Below are 17,787 nucleotides of genomic sequence, written 5' to 3'. Positions count from 1 at the left end.
AGACACCTTAGCCAAGACACCTTAGCCAAGACACCTTAGCCAAGACACCTTAGCCAAGACACCTTAGCCAAGACACCTTAGCCAAGACACATTAGCCAAGACACCTTAGCCAAAACACATTAGCCAAGACACCTAAGCTAAGACACCTTAGCCAAGACACATTAGCGGAGACACCTTAGCCAAGACACCTTAGCCGAGACACATTAGCCAAGACACCTTAGCCAAGACACCTTAGCCGAGACACATTAGCCAAGACACATTAGCCAAGACACCTTAGCCAAGACACCTTAGCCGAGACACATCAGCCAAGACACCTTAGCCAAGACACTTTAGCCAAGACACATTAGCCAAGACACCTTAGCCAAGACACATTAGCCAAGACACCTTAGCCAAAACACATTAGCCAAGACATCTTAGCTAAGACACCTTAGCCAAGACACATTAGCCGAGACACCTTAGCCAAGACACCTTAGCCAAGACACCTTAGCCGAGACACATTAGCCAAGACACATTAGCCAAGACACTTTAGCCAAGACACCTTAGCCAAGACACCTGAGCCAAGACACCTTAGCCAAGACACATTAGCCAAGACACCTTAGCCAAGACACCTTAGCCGAGACACATTAGCCAAGACACCTTAGCCGAGACACATTAGCCAAGACACCTTAGCCGAGACACATTAGCCAAGACACCTTAGCCAAGACACCTTAGCCAAGACACCTTAGCCAAGACACCTTAGCCGAGACACATTAGCCAAGACACCTTAGCCAAGACACATTAGCCAAGACACCTTAGCCAAGACACCTTAGCCAAGACACATTAGCCAAGACACCTTAGCCAAGACACCTTAGCCAAAACACTTTAGCCAAGACACATTAGCCGAGACACATTAGCCAAGACACCTTAGCCAAGACACATTAGCCAAGACACCTTAGCCAAGACACATTAGCCAAGACACCTTAGCCGAGACACCTTAGCCAAGACACCTTAGCCAAGACACCTTAGCCAAGACACCTTAGCCAAGACACCTTAGCCAAGACACCTTAGCCAAGACACATTAGCCAAGACACCTTAGCCAAGACACATTAGCCAAGACACCTTAGCCGAGACACATTAGCCAAGACACCTTAGCCAAGACACCTTAGCCAAGACACCTTAGCCAAGACACATTAGCCAAGACACCTTAGCCAAGACACCTTAGCCAAAACACTTTAGCCAAGACACATTAGCCAAGACACCTTAGCCGAGACACATTAGCAAAGACACCTTAGCCAAGACACATTAGCCAAGACACCTTAGCCAAAACACATTAGCCAAGACATCTTAGCTAAGACACCTTAGCCAAGACACATTAGCCGAGACACCTTAGCCAAGACACCTTAGCCAAGACACCTTAGCCGAGACACATTAGCCAAGACACCTTAGCCAAGACACCTTAGCCAAGACACCTTAGCCAAGACACATTAGCCAAGACACCTTAGCCAAGACACATTAGCCAAGACACCTTAGCCAAGACACCTTAGCCAAGACACATTAGCCAAGACACACTAGCCAAGACACATTAGCCAAGACACCTTAGCCAAGACACCTTAGCCAAGACACATTAGCCAAGACACCTTAGCCAAGACACTTTAGCCAAGACACATTAGCCAAGACACCTTAGCCAAGACACCTTAGCCAAGACACATTAGCCAAGACACCTTAGCCAAGACACCTTAGCCAAGACACCTTAGCCAAGACACTTTAGCCGAGACACATTAGCCAAGACACATTAGCCAAGACACCTTAGCCAAGACACATTAGCCAAGACACCTTAGCCAAGACACATTAGCCAAGACACCTTAGCCGAGACACATTAGCCAAGACACCTTAGCCAAGACACCTTAGCCAAGACACCTTAGCCAAGACACATTAGCCGAGACACCTTAGCCAAGACACCTTAGCCAAGACACCTTAGCCGAGACACATTAGCCAAGACACCTTAGCCAAGACACTTTAGCCAAGACACATTAGCCAAGACACCTTAGCCAAGACACTTTAGCCAAGACACCTTAGCCGAGACACATTAGCCAAGACACCTTAGCCGAGACACATTAGTCAAGACACCTTAGCCAAGACACCTTAGCCAAGACACCTTAGCCAAGACACCTTAGCCGAGACACATTAGCCAAGACACCTTAGCCAAGACACATTAGCCAAGACACCTTAGCCAAGACACCTTAGCCAAGACACATTAGCCAAGACACCTTAGCCGAGACACATTAGCCAAGACACCTTAGCCAAGACACCTTAGCCAAGACACCTTAGCCAAGACACCTTAGCCAAGACACCTTAGCCAAGACACCTTAGCCAAGACACCTTAGCCAAGACACATTAGCCAAGACACCTTAGCCAAGACACATTAGCCAAGACACCTTAGCCGAGACACATTAGCCAAGACACCTTAGCCAAGACACCTTAGCCAAGACACCTTAGCCAAGACACATTAGCCAAGACACATTAGCCAAGACACCTTAGCCAAGACACCTTAGCCAAAACACTTTAGCCAAGACACATTAGCCGAGACACATTAGCCAAGACACCTTAGCCAAGACACCTTAGCCAAGACACATTAGCCAAGACACATTAGCCAAGACACCTTAGCCAAGACACCTTAGCCAAAACACTTTAGCCAAGACACATTAGCCGAGACACATTAGCCAAGACACCTTAGCCAAGACACATTAGCCAAGACACCTTAGCCAAGACACATTAGCCAAGACACCTTAGCCGAGACACCTTAGCCAAGACACCTTAGCCAAGACACTTTAGCCAAGACACCTTAGCCAAGACACCTTAGCCAAGACACCTTAGCCAAGACACATTAGCCAAGACACCTTAGCCAAGACACATTAGCCAAGACACCTTAGCCGAGACACATTAGCCAAGACACCTTAGCCAAGACACTTTAGCCAAGACACCTTAGCCGAGACACATTAGCCAAGACACCTTAGCCGAGACACATTAGCCAAGACACCTTAGCCAAGACACCTTAGCCAAGACACCTTAGCCAAGACACCTTAGCCAAGACACCTTAGCCAAGACACATTAGCCAAGACACCTTAGCCAAGACACCTTAGCCAAGACACATTAGCCAAGACACCTTAGCCGAGACACATTAGCCAAGACACCTTAGCCAAGACACCTTAGCCAAGACACCTTAGCCAAGACACCTTAGCCAAGACACCTTAGCCAAGACACCTTAGCCAAGACACCTTAGCCAAGACACATTAGCCAAGACACCTTAGCCAAGACACATTAGCCAAGACACCTTAGCCAAGACACATTAGCCAAGACACCTTAGCCAAGACACCTTAGCCAAGACACCTTAGCCAAGACACCTTAGCCAAGACACTTTAGCCGAGACACATTAGCCAAGACACCTTAGCCAAGACACCTTAGCCGAGACACCTTAGCCAAGACACCTTAGCCAAGACACCTTAGCCAAGACACATTAGCCAAGACACACTAGCCAAGACACATTAGCCAAGACACCTTAGCCAAGACACCTTAGCCAAGACACATTAGCCAAGACACCTTAGCCAAGACACATTAGCCAAGACACCTTAGCCGAGACACATTAGCCAAGACACCTTAGCCAAGACACCTTAGCCAAGACACCTTAGCCAAGACACCTTAGCCAAGACACCTTAGCCAAGACACCTTAGCCAAGACACCTTAGCCAAGACACATTAGCCAAGACACATTAGCCAAGACACCTTAGCCAAGACACATTAGCCAAGACACCTTAGCCGAGACACATTAGCCAAGACACCTTAGCCAAGACACCTTAGCCAAGACACCTTAGCCAAGACACATTAGCCAAGACACATTAGCCAAGACACCTTAGCCAAGACACCTTAGCCAAAACACTTTAGCCAAGACACCTTAGCCGAGACACATTAGCCAAGACACCTTAGCCAAGACACATTAGCCAAGACACATTAGCCAAGACACCTTAGCCAAGACACCTTAGCCAAGACACCTTAGCCAAGACACATTAGCCGAGACACCTTAGCCAAGACACATTAGCCAAGACACCTTAGCCAAGACACCTTAGCCAAGACACCTTAGCCGAGACACATTAGCCAAGACACATTAGCCAAGACACCTTAGCCAAGACACCTTAGCCAAAACACTTTAGCCAAGACACATTAGCCAAGACACCTTAGCCGAGACACATTAGCAAAGACACCTTAGCCAAGACACATTAGCCAAGACACCTTAGCCAAAACACATTAGCCAAGACATCTTAGCTAAGACACCTTAGCCAAGACACATTAGCCGAGACACCTTAGCCAAGACACCTTAGCCAAGACACCTTAGCCGAGACACATTAGCCAAGACACCTTAGCCAAGACACCTTAGCCAAGACACCTTAGCCAAGACACATTAGCCAAGACACCTTAGCCAAGACACATTAGCCAAGACACCTTAGCCAAGACACCTTAGCCAAGACACATTAGCCAAGACACACTAGCCAAGACACATTAGCCAAGACACCTTAGCCAAGACACCTTAGCCAAGACACATTAGCCAAGACACCTTAGCCAAGACACTTTAGCCAAGACACATTAGCCAAGACACCTTAGCCAAGACACCTTAGCCAAGACACATTAGCCAAGACACACTAGCCAAGACACATTAGCCAAGACACCTTAGCCAAGACACCTTAGCCAAGACACATTAGCCAAGACACCTTAGCCAAGACACTTTAGCCAAGACACATTAGCCAAGACACCTTAGCCAAGACACCTTAGCCGAGACACATTAGCCAAGACACCTTAGCCAAGACACATTAGCCAAGACACCTTAGCCAAGACACCTTAGCCAAGACACCTTAGCCAAGACACCTTAGCCAAGACACCTTAGCCAAGACACTTTAGCCGAGACACATTAGCCAAGACACCTTAGCCAAGACACCTTAGCCAAGACACATTAGCCAAGACACATTAGCCAAGACACCTTAGCCAAGACACATTAGCCAAGACACCTTAGCCAAGACACATTAGCCAAGACACCTTAGCCAAGACAAATCAGCCGAGACACATTAGCCAAGACACCTTAGCCAAGACACATTAGCCGAGACACCTTAGCCAAGACACCTTAGCCAAGACACCTTAGCCGAGACACATTAGCCAAGACACCTTAGCCAAGACACCTTAGCCAAGACACATTAGCCAAGACACATTAGCCAAGACACCTTAGCCAAGACACCTTAGCCAAGACACCTTAGCCGAGACACATTAGCCAAGACACCTTAGCCAAGACACTTTAGCCAAGACACATTAGCCAAGACACCTTAGCCAAGACACCTTAGCCGAGACACATTAGCCAAGACACCTTAGCCAAGACACTTTAGCCAAGACACATTAGCCAAGACACCTTAGCCAAGACACCTTAGCCGAGACACATTAGCCAAGACACCTTAGCCAAGACACATTAGCCAAGACACCTTAGCCAAGACACCTTAGCCAAGACACCTTAGCCAAGACACCTTAGCCAAGACACCTTAGCCAAGACACCTTAGCCAAGACACTTTAGCCGAGACACATTAGCCAAGACACCTTAGCCAAGACACCTTAGCCAAGACACATTAGCCAAGACACCTTAGCCAAAACACATTAGCCAAGACACCTAAGCTAAGACACCTTAGCCAAGACACATTAGCGGAGACACCTTAGCCAAGACACCTTAGCCAAGACACATTAGCCAAGACACCTTAGCCAAGACACATTAGCCGAGACACCTTAGCCAAGACACATTAGCCAAGACACCTTAGCCAAGACACATTAGCCAAGACACCTTAGCCAAGACACATTAGCCAAGACACCTTAGCCAAGACACATTAGCCAAGACACCTTAGCCAAGACAAATCAGCCGAGACACATTAGCCAAGACACCTTAGCCAAGACACATTAGCCGAGACACCTTAGCCAAGACACCTTAGCCAAGACACTTTAGCCGAGACACATTAGCCAAGACACCTTAGCCAAGACACCTTAGCCAAGACACATTAGCCAAGACACATTAGCCAAGACACCTTAGCCAAGACACCTTAGCCAAGACACCTTAGCCGAGACACATTAGCTAAGACACCTTAGCCAAGACACTTTAGCCAAGACACATTAGCCAAGACACCTTAGCCAAGACACATTAGCCGAGACACCTTAGCCAAGACACCTTAGCCAAGACACCTTAGCCGAGACACATTAGCCAAGACACATTAGCCAAGACACTTTAGCCAAGACACCTTAGCCAAGACACCTTAGCCAAGACACTTTAGCCGAGACACATTAGCCAAGACACCTTAGCCAAGACACCTTAGCCAAGACACATTAGCCAAGACACCTTAGCCGAGACACATTAGCCAAGACATCTTAGCTAAGACACCTTAGCCAAGACACATTAGCCGAGACACCTTAGCCAAGACACCTTAGCCAAGACACCTTAGCCGAGACACATTAGCCAAGACACCTTAGCCAAGACACTTTAGCCAAGACACATTAGCCAAGACACCTTAGCCAAGACACCTTAGCCGAGACACATTAGCCAAGACACCTTAGCCAAGACACATTAGCCAAGACACCTTAGCCAAGACACCTTAGCCAAGACACCTTAGCCAAGACACCTTAGCCAAGACACCTTAGCCAAGACACCTTAACCAAGACACCTTAGCCAAGACACTTTAGCCGAGACACATTAGCCAAGACACCTTAGCCAAGACACCTTAGCCAAGACACATTAGCCAAGACACCTTAGCCAAAACACATTAGCCAAGACACCTAAGCTAAGACACCTTAGCCAAGACACATTAGCGGAGACACCTTAGCCAAGACACCTTAGCCAAGACACCTTAGCCGAGACACATTAGCCGAGACACCTTAGCCAAGACACCTTAGCCAAGACACCTTAGCCAACACACATTAGCCAAGACACCTTAGCCGAGACACCTTAGCCAAGACACCTTAGCCAAGACACATTAGCCAAGACACATTAGCCAAGACACCTTAGCCAAGACACCTTAGCCAAGACACCTTAGCCAAGACACATTAGCCAAGACACCTTAGCCAAGACACATTAGCCAAGACACCTTAGCCAAGACACCTTAGCCAAGACACCTTAGCCAAGACACCTTAGCCAAGACACCTTAGCCAAGACACATTAGCCAAGACACCTTAGCCAAAACACATTAGCCAAGACACCTTAGCCGAGACACCTTAGCCAAGACACATTAGCCGAGACACCTTAGCCAAGACACCTTAGCCAAGACACCTTAGCCAAGACACCTTAGCCAAGACACCTTAGCCAAGACACTTTAGCCAAGACACATTAGCCAAGACACATTAGCCAAGACACCTTAGCCAAGACACATTAGCCAAGACACCTTAGCCAAGACACCTTAGCCAAGACACATTAGCCAAGACACCTTAGCCAAGACACCTTAGCCAAGACACCTTAGCCAAGACACTTTAGCCGAGACACCTTAGCCAAGACACATTAGCCAAGACACCTTAGCCAAAACACATTAGCCAAGACACCTAAGCTAAGACACCTTAGCCAAGACACCTTAGCCGAGACACCTTAGCCAAGACACCTTAGCCAAGACACCTTAGCCGAGACACATTAGCCAAGACACCTTAGCCAAGACACTTTAGCCAAGACACATTAGCCAAGACACCTTAGCCAAGACACCTTAGCCGAGACACATTAGCCAAGACACCTTAGCCAAGACACATTAGCCAAGACACCTTAGCCAAGACACCTTAGCCAAGACACCTTAGCCAAGACACCTTAGCCAAGACACCTTAGCCAAGACACCTTAGCCAAGACACTTTAGCCGAGACACATTAGCCAAGACACCTTAGCCAAGACACCTTAGCCAAGACACATTAGCCAAGACACCTTAGCCAAAACACATTAGCCAAGACACCTAAGCTAAGACATCTTAGCTAAGACACCTTAGCCAAGACACATTAGCCGAGACACCTTAGCCAAGACACCTTAGCCAAGACACCTTAGCCAACACACATTAGCCAAGACACCTTAGCCGAGACACCTTAGCCAAGACACCTTAGCCAAGACACCTTAGCCAAGACACCTTAGCCAAGACACCTTAGCCAAGACACCTTAGCCAAGACACCTTAGCCAAGACACATTAGCCAAGACACCTTAGCCAAGACACCTTAGCCAAGACACCTTAGCCAAGACACCTTAGCCAAGACACATAAGCCAAGACACCTTAGCCAAGACACCTTAGCCAAAACACCTTAGCCAAGACACCTTAGCCAAGACACCTTAGCCGAGACACATTAGCAAAGACACCTTAGCCAAGACACATTAGCTAAGACACATTAGCCAAGACACCTTAGCCAAGACACCTTAGCCAAGACACATTAGCCGAGACACATTAGCCAAGACACATTAGCCAAGACACCTTAGCCAAGACACCTTAGCCGAGACACATTAGCCAAGACACCTTAGCCAAGACACTTTAGCCAAGACACATTAGCCAAGACACCTTAGCCAAGACACCTTAGCCAAGACACCTTAGCCAAGACACCTTAGCCAAGACACATTAGCCAAGACACCTTAGCCAAAACACATTAGCCAAGACATCTTAGCTAAGACACCTTAGCCAAGACACATTAGCCGAGACACCTTAGCCAAGACACCTTAGCCAAGACACCTTAGCCGAGACACATTAGCCAAGACACCTTAGCCAAGACACTTTAGCCAAGACACATTAGCCAAGACACCTTAGCCAAGACACCTTAGCCGAGACACATTAGCCAAGACACCTTAGCCGAGACACATAAGCCAAGACACATTAGCCAAGACACCTTAGCCAAGACACCTTAGCCAAGACACCTTAGCCAAGACACATTAGCCAAGACACCTTAGCCAAAACACATTAGCCAAGACACCTTAGCCAAGACACCTTAGCCAAGACACATTAGCCGAGACACCTTAGCCAAGACACCTTAGCCAAGACACCTTAGCCGAGACACATTAGCCAAGACACCTTAGCCAAGACACTTTAGCCAAGACACATTAGCCAAGACACCTTAGCCAAGACACCTTAGCCGAGACACATTAGCCAAGACACCTTAGCCGAGACACATAAGCCAAGACACATTAGCCAAGACACCTTAGCCAAGACACCTTAGCCAAGACACCTTAGCCAAGACACCTTAGCCAAGACACCTTAGCCAAGACACCTTAGCCAAGACACCTTAGCCAAGACACCTTAGCCAAGACACATTAGCCAAGACACATTAGCCAAGACACCTTAGCCAAGACACCTTAGCCAAGACACCTTAGCCAAGACACATTAGCCAAGACACCTTAGCCAAGACACATTAGCCAAGACACCTTAGCCAAGACACCTTAGCCAAGACACCTTAGCCAAGACACCTTAGCCAAGACACCTTAGCCAAGACACCTTAGCCAAGACACCTTAGCCAAGACACATAAGCCAAGACACCTTAGCCAGGACACCTTAGCCAAAACACCTTAGCCAAGACACCTTAGCCAAGACACCTTAGCCGAGACACATTAGCAAAGACACCTTAGCCAAGACACATTAGCTAAGACACATTAGCCAAGACACCTTAGCCAAGACACCTTAGCCAAGACACATTAGCCGAGACACATTAGCCAAGACACATTAGCCAAGACACCTTAGCCAAGACACCTTAGCCGAGACACATTAGCCAAGACACCTTAGCCAAGACACTTTAGCCAAGACACATTAGCCAAGACACCTTAGCCAAGACACCTTAGCCAAGACACCTTAGCCAAGACACCTTAGCCAAGACACCTTAGCCAAGACACCTTAGCCAAAACACATTAGCCAAGACATCTTAGCTAAGACACCTTAGCCAAGACACATTAGCCGAGACACCTTAGCCAAGACACCTTAGCCAAGACACCTTAGCCGAGACACATTAGCCAAGACACCTTAGCCAAGACACTTTAGCCAAGACACATTAGCCAAGACACCTTAGCCAAGACACCTTAGCCGAGACACATTAGCCAAGACACCTTAGCCGAGACACATAAGCCAAGACACATTAGCCAAGACACCTTAGCCAAGACACCTTAGCCAAGACACCTTAGCCAAGACACATTAGCCAAGACACCTTAGCCAAAACACATTAGCCAAGACACCTTAGCCAAGACACCTTAGCCAAGACACATTAGCCGAGACACCTTAGCCAAGACACCTTAGCCAAGACACCTTAGCCGAGACACATTAGCCAAGACACCTTAGCCAAGACACTTTAGCCAAGACACATTAGCCAAGAAACCTTAGCCAAGACACCTTAGCCGAGACACATTAGCCAAGACACCTTAGCCGAGACACATAAGCCAAGACACATTAGCCAAGACACCTTAGCCAAGACACCTTAGCCAAGACACCTTAGCCAAGACACCTTAGCCAAGACACCTTAGCCAAGACACCTTAGCCAAGACACCTTAGCCAAGACACCTTAGCCAAGACACATTAGCCAAGACACATTAGCCAAGACACCTTAGCCAAGACACCTTAGCCAAGACACCTTAGCCAAGACACATTAGCCAAGACACCTTAGCCAAGACACATTAGCCAAGACACCTTAGCCAAGACACCTTAGCCAAGACACCTTAGCCAAGACACCTTAGCCAAGACACCTTAGCCAAGACACCTTAGCCAAGACACATTAGCCAAGACACATTAGCCAAGACACCTTAGCCAAGACACCTTAGCCAAGACACCTTAGCCAAGACACATTAGCCAAGACACCTTAGCCAAGACACATTAGCCAAGACACCTTAGCCAAGACACCTTAGCCAAGACACCTTAGCCAAGACACCTTAGCCAAGACACATTAGCCAAGACACCTTAGCCAAAACACATTAGCCAAGACACCTTAGCCAAGACACCTTAGCCAAGACACCTTAGCCAAGACACCTTAGCCAAGACACATTAGCCAAGACATTTTAGCCAAGACACCTTAGCCGAGACACATTAGCCAAGACACCTTAGTCAAGACACATTAGCCAAGACACATTAGCCAAGACACCTTAGCCGAGACACATTAGCCAAGACACCTTAGCCAAGACACCTTAGCCAAGACACATTAGCCAAGACACATTAGCCGAGACACCTTAGCCAAGACACCTTAGCCAAGACACCTTAGCCAAGACACATTAGCCAAGACACCTTAGCCAAGACACTTTAGCCAAGACACATTAGCCAAGACACCTTAGCCAATACACCTTAGCCAAGACACCTTAGCCAAAACACCTTAGCCAAGACACATTAGCCAAGACACCTTAGCCAAGACACCTTAGCCAAGACACATTAGCCAAGACACATTAGCCAAGACACCTTAGCCAAGACACCTTAACCAAGACACCTTAGCCGAGACACATTAGCCAAGACACCTTAGCCAAGACACATTAGCCAAGACACCTTAGCCAAGACACCTTAGCCAAGACACCTTAGCCAAGACACCTTAGCCAAGACACCTTAGCCAAGACACCTTAGCCAAGACACTTTAGCCGAGACACATTAGCCAAGACACCTTAGCCGAGACACCTTAGCCAAGACACATTAGCCAAGACACCTTAGCCAAGACACATTAGCCGAGACACCTTAGCCAAAACACCTTAGCCAAGACACCTTAGCCGAGACACATTAACCAAGACACCTTAGCCAAGACACCTTAGCCAAAACACATTAGCCAAGACATCTTAGCTAAGACACCTTAGCCAAGACACATTAGCCGAGACACCTTAGCCAAGACACCTTAGCCAAGACACCTTAGCCAAGACACCTTAGCCAAGACACCTTAGCCAAGACACATTAGCCAAGACACCTTAGCCAAGACACCTTAGCCAAGACACCTTAGCCAAAACACTTTAGCCAAGACACATTAGCCAAGACACCTTAGCCAAGACACCTTAGCCAAGACACATTAGCCAAGACACCTTAGCCAAGACACCTTAGCCAAGACACCTTAGCCAAGACACCTTAGCCAAGACACCTTAGCCAAGACACCTTAGCCAAGACACCTTAGCCAACACACATTAGCCAAGACACCTTAGCCGAGACACCTTAGCCAAGACACCTTAGCCAAGACACCTTAGCCAAGACACCTTAGCCAAGACACCTTAGCCAAGACACCTTAGCCAAGACACCTTAGCCAAGACACATTAGCCAAGACACCTTAGCCAAGACACATTAGCCAAGACACCTTAGCCAAGACACCTTAGCCAAGACACCTTAGCCAAGACACATTAGCCAAGACACCTTAGCCAAGACACCTTAGCCAAAACACTTTAGCCAAGACACATTAGCCAAGACACCTTAGCCGAGACACATTAGCCAAGACACCTTAGCCAAGACACATTAGCCAAGACACATTAGCCAAGACACCTTAGCCAAGACACCTTAGCCAAGACACATTAGCCGAGACACATTAGCCAAGACACATTAGCCAAGACACCTTAGCCAAGACACCTTAGCCAAGACACCTTAGCCAAGACACATTAGCCAAGACACCTTAGCCAAAACACATTAGCCAAGACATCTTAGCTAAGACACCTTAGCCAAGACACATTAGCCGAGACACCTTAGCCAAGACACCTTAGCCAAGACACCTTAGCCGAGACACATTAGCCAAGACACCTTAGCCAAGACACCTTAGCCAAGACACCTTAGCCAAGACACCTTAGCCAAGACACCTTAGCCAAGACACCTTAGCCAAGACACCTTAGCCAAGACACATTAGCCAAGACACCTTAGCCAAGACACCTTAGCCAAGACACCTTAGCCAAGACACCTTAGCCAAGACACATTAGCCAAGACACCTTAGCCAAAACACATTAGCCAAGACATCTTAGCTAAGACACCTTAGCCAAGACACATTAGCCGAGACACCTTAGCCAAGACACCTTAGCCAAGACACCTTAGCCAAGACACCTTAGCCAAGACACCTTAGCCAAGACACATTAGCCAAGACACCTTAGCCAAGACACCTTAGCCAAGACACCTTAGCCAAGACACCTTAGCCAAGACACCTTAGCCAAGACACCTTAGCCAAGACACTTTAGCCGAGACACATTAGCCAAGACACCTTAGCCAAGACACCTTAGCCAAGACACATTAGCCAAGACACCTTAGCCAAGACACATTAGCCAAGACACCTAAGCTAAGACACCTTAGCCAAGACACATTAGCCGAGACACCTTAGCCAAGACACCTTAGCCAAGACACCTTAGCCGAGACACATTAGCCAAGACACCTTAGCCAAGACACTTTAGCCAAGACACATTAGCCAAGACACCTTACCCAAGACACCTTAGCCAAGACACCTTAGCCAAGACACCTTAGCCAAGACACATTAGCCAAGACACCTTAGCCAAGACACCTTAGCCAAGACACCTTAGCCAAGACACCTTAGCCAAGACACCTTAGCCAAGACACATTAGCCAAGACACCTTAGCCAAGACACCTTAGCCAAGACACCTTAGCCAAGACACATTAGCCAAGACACCTTAGCCAAGACACATTAGCCAAGACACCTTAGCCAAGACACCTTAGCCAAGACACCTTAGCCAAGACACCTTAGCCAAGACACATTAGCCAAGACACCTTAGCCAAAACACATTAGCCAAGACATCTTAGCTAAGACACCTTAGCCAAGACACATTAGCCGAGACACCTTAGCCAAGACACCTTAGCCAAGACACCTTAGCCAAGACACCTTAGCCAAGACACCTTAGCCAAGACACCTTAGCCAAGACACATTAGCCAAGACACCTTAGCCAAGACACATTAGCCAAGACACCTTAGCCAAGACACCTTAGCCAAGACACCTTAGCCAAGACACCTTAGCCAAGACACCTTAGCCAAAACACATTAGCCAAGACATCTTAGCTAAGACACCTTAGCCAAGACACATTAGCCGAGACACCTTAGCCAAGACACCTTAGCCAAGACACCTTAGCCGAGACACATTAGCCAAGACACCTTAGCCAAGACACCTTAGCCAAGACACCTTAGCCAAGACACCTTAGCCAAGACACTTTAGCCGAGACACATTAGCCAAGACACCTTAGCCAAGACACCTTAGCCAAGACACATTAGCCAAGACACCTTAGCCAAAACACATTAGCCAAGACACCTAAGCTAAGACACCTTAGCCAAGACACATTAGCCGAGACACCTTAGCCAAGACACCTTAGCCAAGACACCTTAGCCAAGACACCTTAGCCAAGACACATTAGCCAAGACACCTTAGCCAAGACACATTAGCCAAGACACCTTAGCCAAGACACCTTAGCCAAGACACCTTAGCCAAGACACCTTAGCCAAGACACCTTAGCCAAGACACATTAGCCAAGACACCTTAGCCAAAACACATTAGCCAAGACATCTTAGCTAAGACACCTTAGCCAAGACACATTAGCCGAGACACCTTAGCCAAGACACATTAGCCAAGACACCTTAGCCGAGACACCTTAGCCAAGACACCTTAGCCAAGACACCTTAGCCAAGACACCTTAGCCAAGACACCTTAGCCAAGACACTTTAGCCGAGACACATTAGCCAAGACACCTTAGCCAAGACACCTTAGCCAAGACACATTAGCCAAGACACCTTAGCCAAAACACATTAGCCAAGACACCTAAGCTAAGACACCTTAGCCAAGACACATTAGCCGAGACACCTTAGCCAAGACACCTTAGCCAAGACACCTTAGCCGAGACACATTAGCCAAGACACCTTAGCCAAGACACTTTAGCCAAGACACATTAGCCAAGACACCTTAGCCAAGACACCTTAGCCGAGACACATTAGCCAAAACACCTTAGCCAAGACACCTTAGCCAAGACACCTTAGCCAAGACACCTTAGCCAAGACACCTTAGCCAAGACACCTTAGCCAAGACACCTTAGCCAAGACACATTAGCCAAGACACCTTAGCCAAGACACATTAGCCAAGACACCTTAGCCAAGACACCTTAGCCAAGACACATTAGCCGAGACACCTTAGCCAAGACACCTTAGCCAAGACACCTTAGCCAAGACACTTTAGCCAAGACACCTTAGGCAAGACACTTTAGCCAAGACACATTAGCCAAGACACCTTAGCCAAGACACCTTAGCCGAGACACATTAGCCAAGACACCTTAGCCAAGACACATTAGCCAAGACACCTTAGCCAAGACACCTTAGCCAAGACACCTTAGCCAAGACACCTTAGCCAAGACACCTTAGCCAAGACACCTTAGCCAAGACACTTTAGCCGAGACACATTAGCCAAGACACCTTAGCCAAGACACCTTAGCCAAGACACATTAGCCAAGACACCTTAGCCAAAACACATTAGCAAAGACACCTAAGCCAAGACACCTTAGCCAAGACACATTAGCCGAGACACCTTAGCCAAGACACCTTAGCCAAGACACCTTAGCCGAGACACATTAGCCAAGACACCTTAGCCAAGACACTTTAGACAAGACACATTAGCCAAGACACCTTAGCCAAGACACCTTAGCCAAGACACCTTAGCCAAGACACCTTAGCCAAGACACATTAGCCAAGACACCTTAGCCAAGACACCTTAGCCAAGACACCTTAGCCAAGACACATTAGCCAAGACACATTAGCCAAGACACCTTAGCCAAGACACCTTAGCCAAGACACCTTAGCCAAGACACATTAGCCAAGACACCTTAGCCAAGACACATTAGCCAAGACACCTTAGCCAAGACACCTTAGCCAAGACACCTTAGCCAAGACACCTTAGCCAAGACACCTTAGCCAAGACACCTTAGCCAAGACACATTAGCCAAGACACCTTAGCCAAAACACATTAGCCAAGACATCTTAGCTAAGACACCTTAGCCAAGACACATTAGCCGAGACACCTTAGCCAAGACACCTTAGCCAAGACACCTTAGCCGAGACACATTAGCCAAGACACCTTAGCCAAGACACTTTAGCCAAGACACATTAGCCAAGACACCTTAGCCAAGACACCTTAGCCGAGACACATTAGCCAAGACACCTTAGCCAAGACACATTAGCCAAGACACCTTAGCCAAGACACCTTAGCTAAGACACCTTAGCCAAGACACCTTAGCCAAGACACCTTAGCCAAGACACCTTAGCCAAGACACCTTAGCCAAGACACTTTAGCCGAGACACATTAGCCAAGACACCTTAGCCAAGACACCTTAGCCAAGACACATTAGCCAAGACACCTTAGCCAAAACACATTAGCCAAGACACCTTAGCCAAGACACATTAGCCAAGACACCTTAGCCAAGACACTTTAGCCAAGACACTTTAGCCAAGACACCTTAGCCAAGACACTTTAGCCAAGACACATTAGCCAAGACACCTTAGCCAAGACACCTTAGCCGAGACACATTAGCCAAGACACCTTAGCCAAGACACATTAGCCAAGACACCTTAGCCAAGACACCTTAGCTAAGACACCTTAGCCAAGACACCTTAGCCAAGACACCTTAGCCAAGACACCTTAGCCAAGACACCTTAGCCAAGACACTTTAGCCGAGACACATTAGCCAAGACACCTTAGCCAAGACACCTTAGCCAAGACACATTAGCCAAGACACCTTAGCCAAAACACATTAGCCAAGACACCTTAGCCAAGACACATTAGCCAAGACACCTTAGCCAAGACACTTTAGCCAAGACACTTTAGCCAAGACACCTTAGCCAAGACACCTTAGCCAAGACACATTAGCCAAGACACATAAGCCAACACACATTAGCCAAGACACCTTAGCCAAGACACCTTAGCCAGGACACATTAGCCAAGACACATTAGCCAAGACACATTAGCCAAGACACCTTAGCCAAGACACCTTAGCCAAGACACCTTAGCCAAGACACCTTAGCCAAGACACCTTAGCCAAGACACATTAGCCAAGACACATTAGCCAAGACACCTTAGCCAAGACACCTTAGCCAAGACACCTTAGCCAAGACACATTAGCCAAGACACCTTAGCCAAGACACATTAGCCAAGACACCTTAGCCAAGACACCTTAGCCAAGACACCTTAGCCAAGACACATTAGCCAAGACACCTTAGCCAAAACACATTAGCCAAGACATCTTAGCTAAGACACCTTAGCCAAGACACATTAGCCGAGACACCTTAGCCAAGACACCTTAGCCAAGACACCTTAGCCGAGACACATTAGCCAAGACACCTTAGCCAAGACACTTTAGCCAAGACACATTAGCCAAGACACCTTAGCCAAGACACCTTAGCCGAGACACATTAGCCAAGACACCTTAGCCAAGACACCTTAGCCAAGACACCTTAGCCAAGACACCTTAGCAAAGACACCTTAGCCAAGACACATTAGCCAAGACACATTAGCCAAGACACCTTAGCCAAGACACCTTAGCCAAGACACCTTAGCCAAGACACATTAGCCAAGACACCTTAGCCAAGACACATTAGCCAAGACACCTTAGCCAAGACACCTTAGCCAAGACACTTTAGCCAAGACACATTAGCCAAGACACCTTAGCCAAGACACCTTAGCCAAGACACCTTAGCCAAGACACCTTTGCCAAGACACCTTAGCTAAGACACCTTAGCCAAGACACCTTAGCCAAGACACCTTAGCCAAGACACCTTAGCCAAGACACATTAGCCAAGACACCTTAGCCAAGACACATTAGCCAAGACACCTTAGCCAAGACACA

The 17,787-nt window shown here is 47.7% G+C and overlaps 1 long non-coding RNA gene across 1 annotated transcript in view; it reads right to left on the bottom strand.

The window, feature by feature from the left end:
* Nucleotides 1–1,379: 1,379 nt before the first annotated feature.
* LOC125774483 (uncharacterized) overlaps nt 1,380–17,787 on the bottom strand; it is an 82,461-nt gene continuing 66,053 nt past the window's right edge. The window contains exon 3 of the long non-coding RNA XR_007420959.1: nt 1,380–2,120. This is a non-coding gene — a long non-coding RNA (uncharacterized LOC125774483). The remainder of the gene's footprint in view (nt 2,121–17,787) is intronic.

Source organism: Anopheles funestus, unplaced genomic scaffold (assembly GCF_943734845.2).
Source record: "Anopheles funestus unplaced genomic scaffold, idAnoFuneDA-416_04 scaffold_12_ctg1, whole genome shotgun sequence".
Classification (NCBI taxonomy): Eukaryota; Metazoa; Arthropoda; class Insecta; order Diptera; family Culicidae; genus Anopheles; species Anopheles funestus.
Note: the sequence above shows the minus strand (reverse complement) of the source record. Positions and strands in the feature narration are given on the sequence as shown.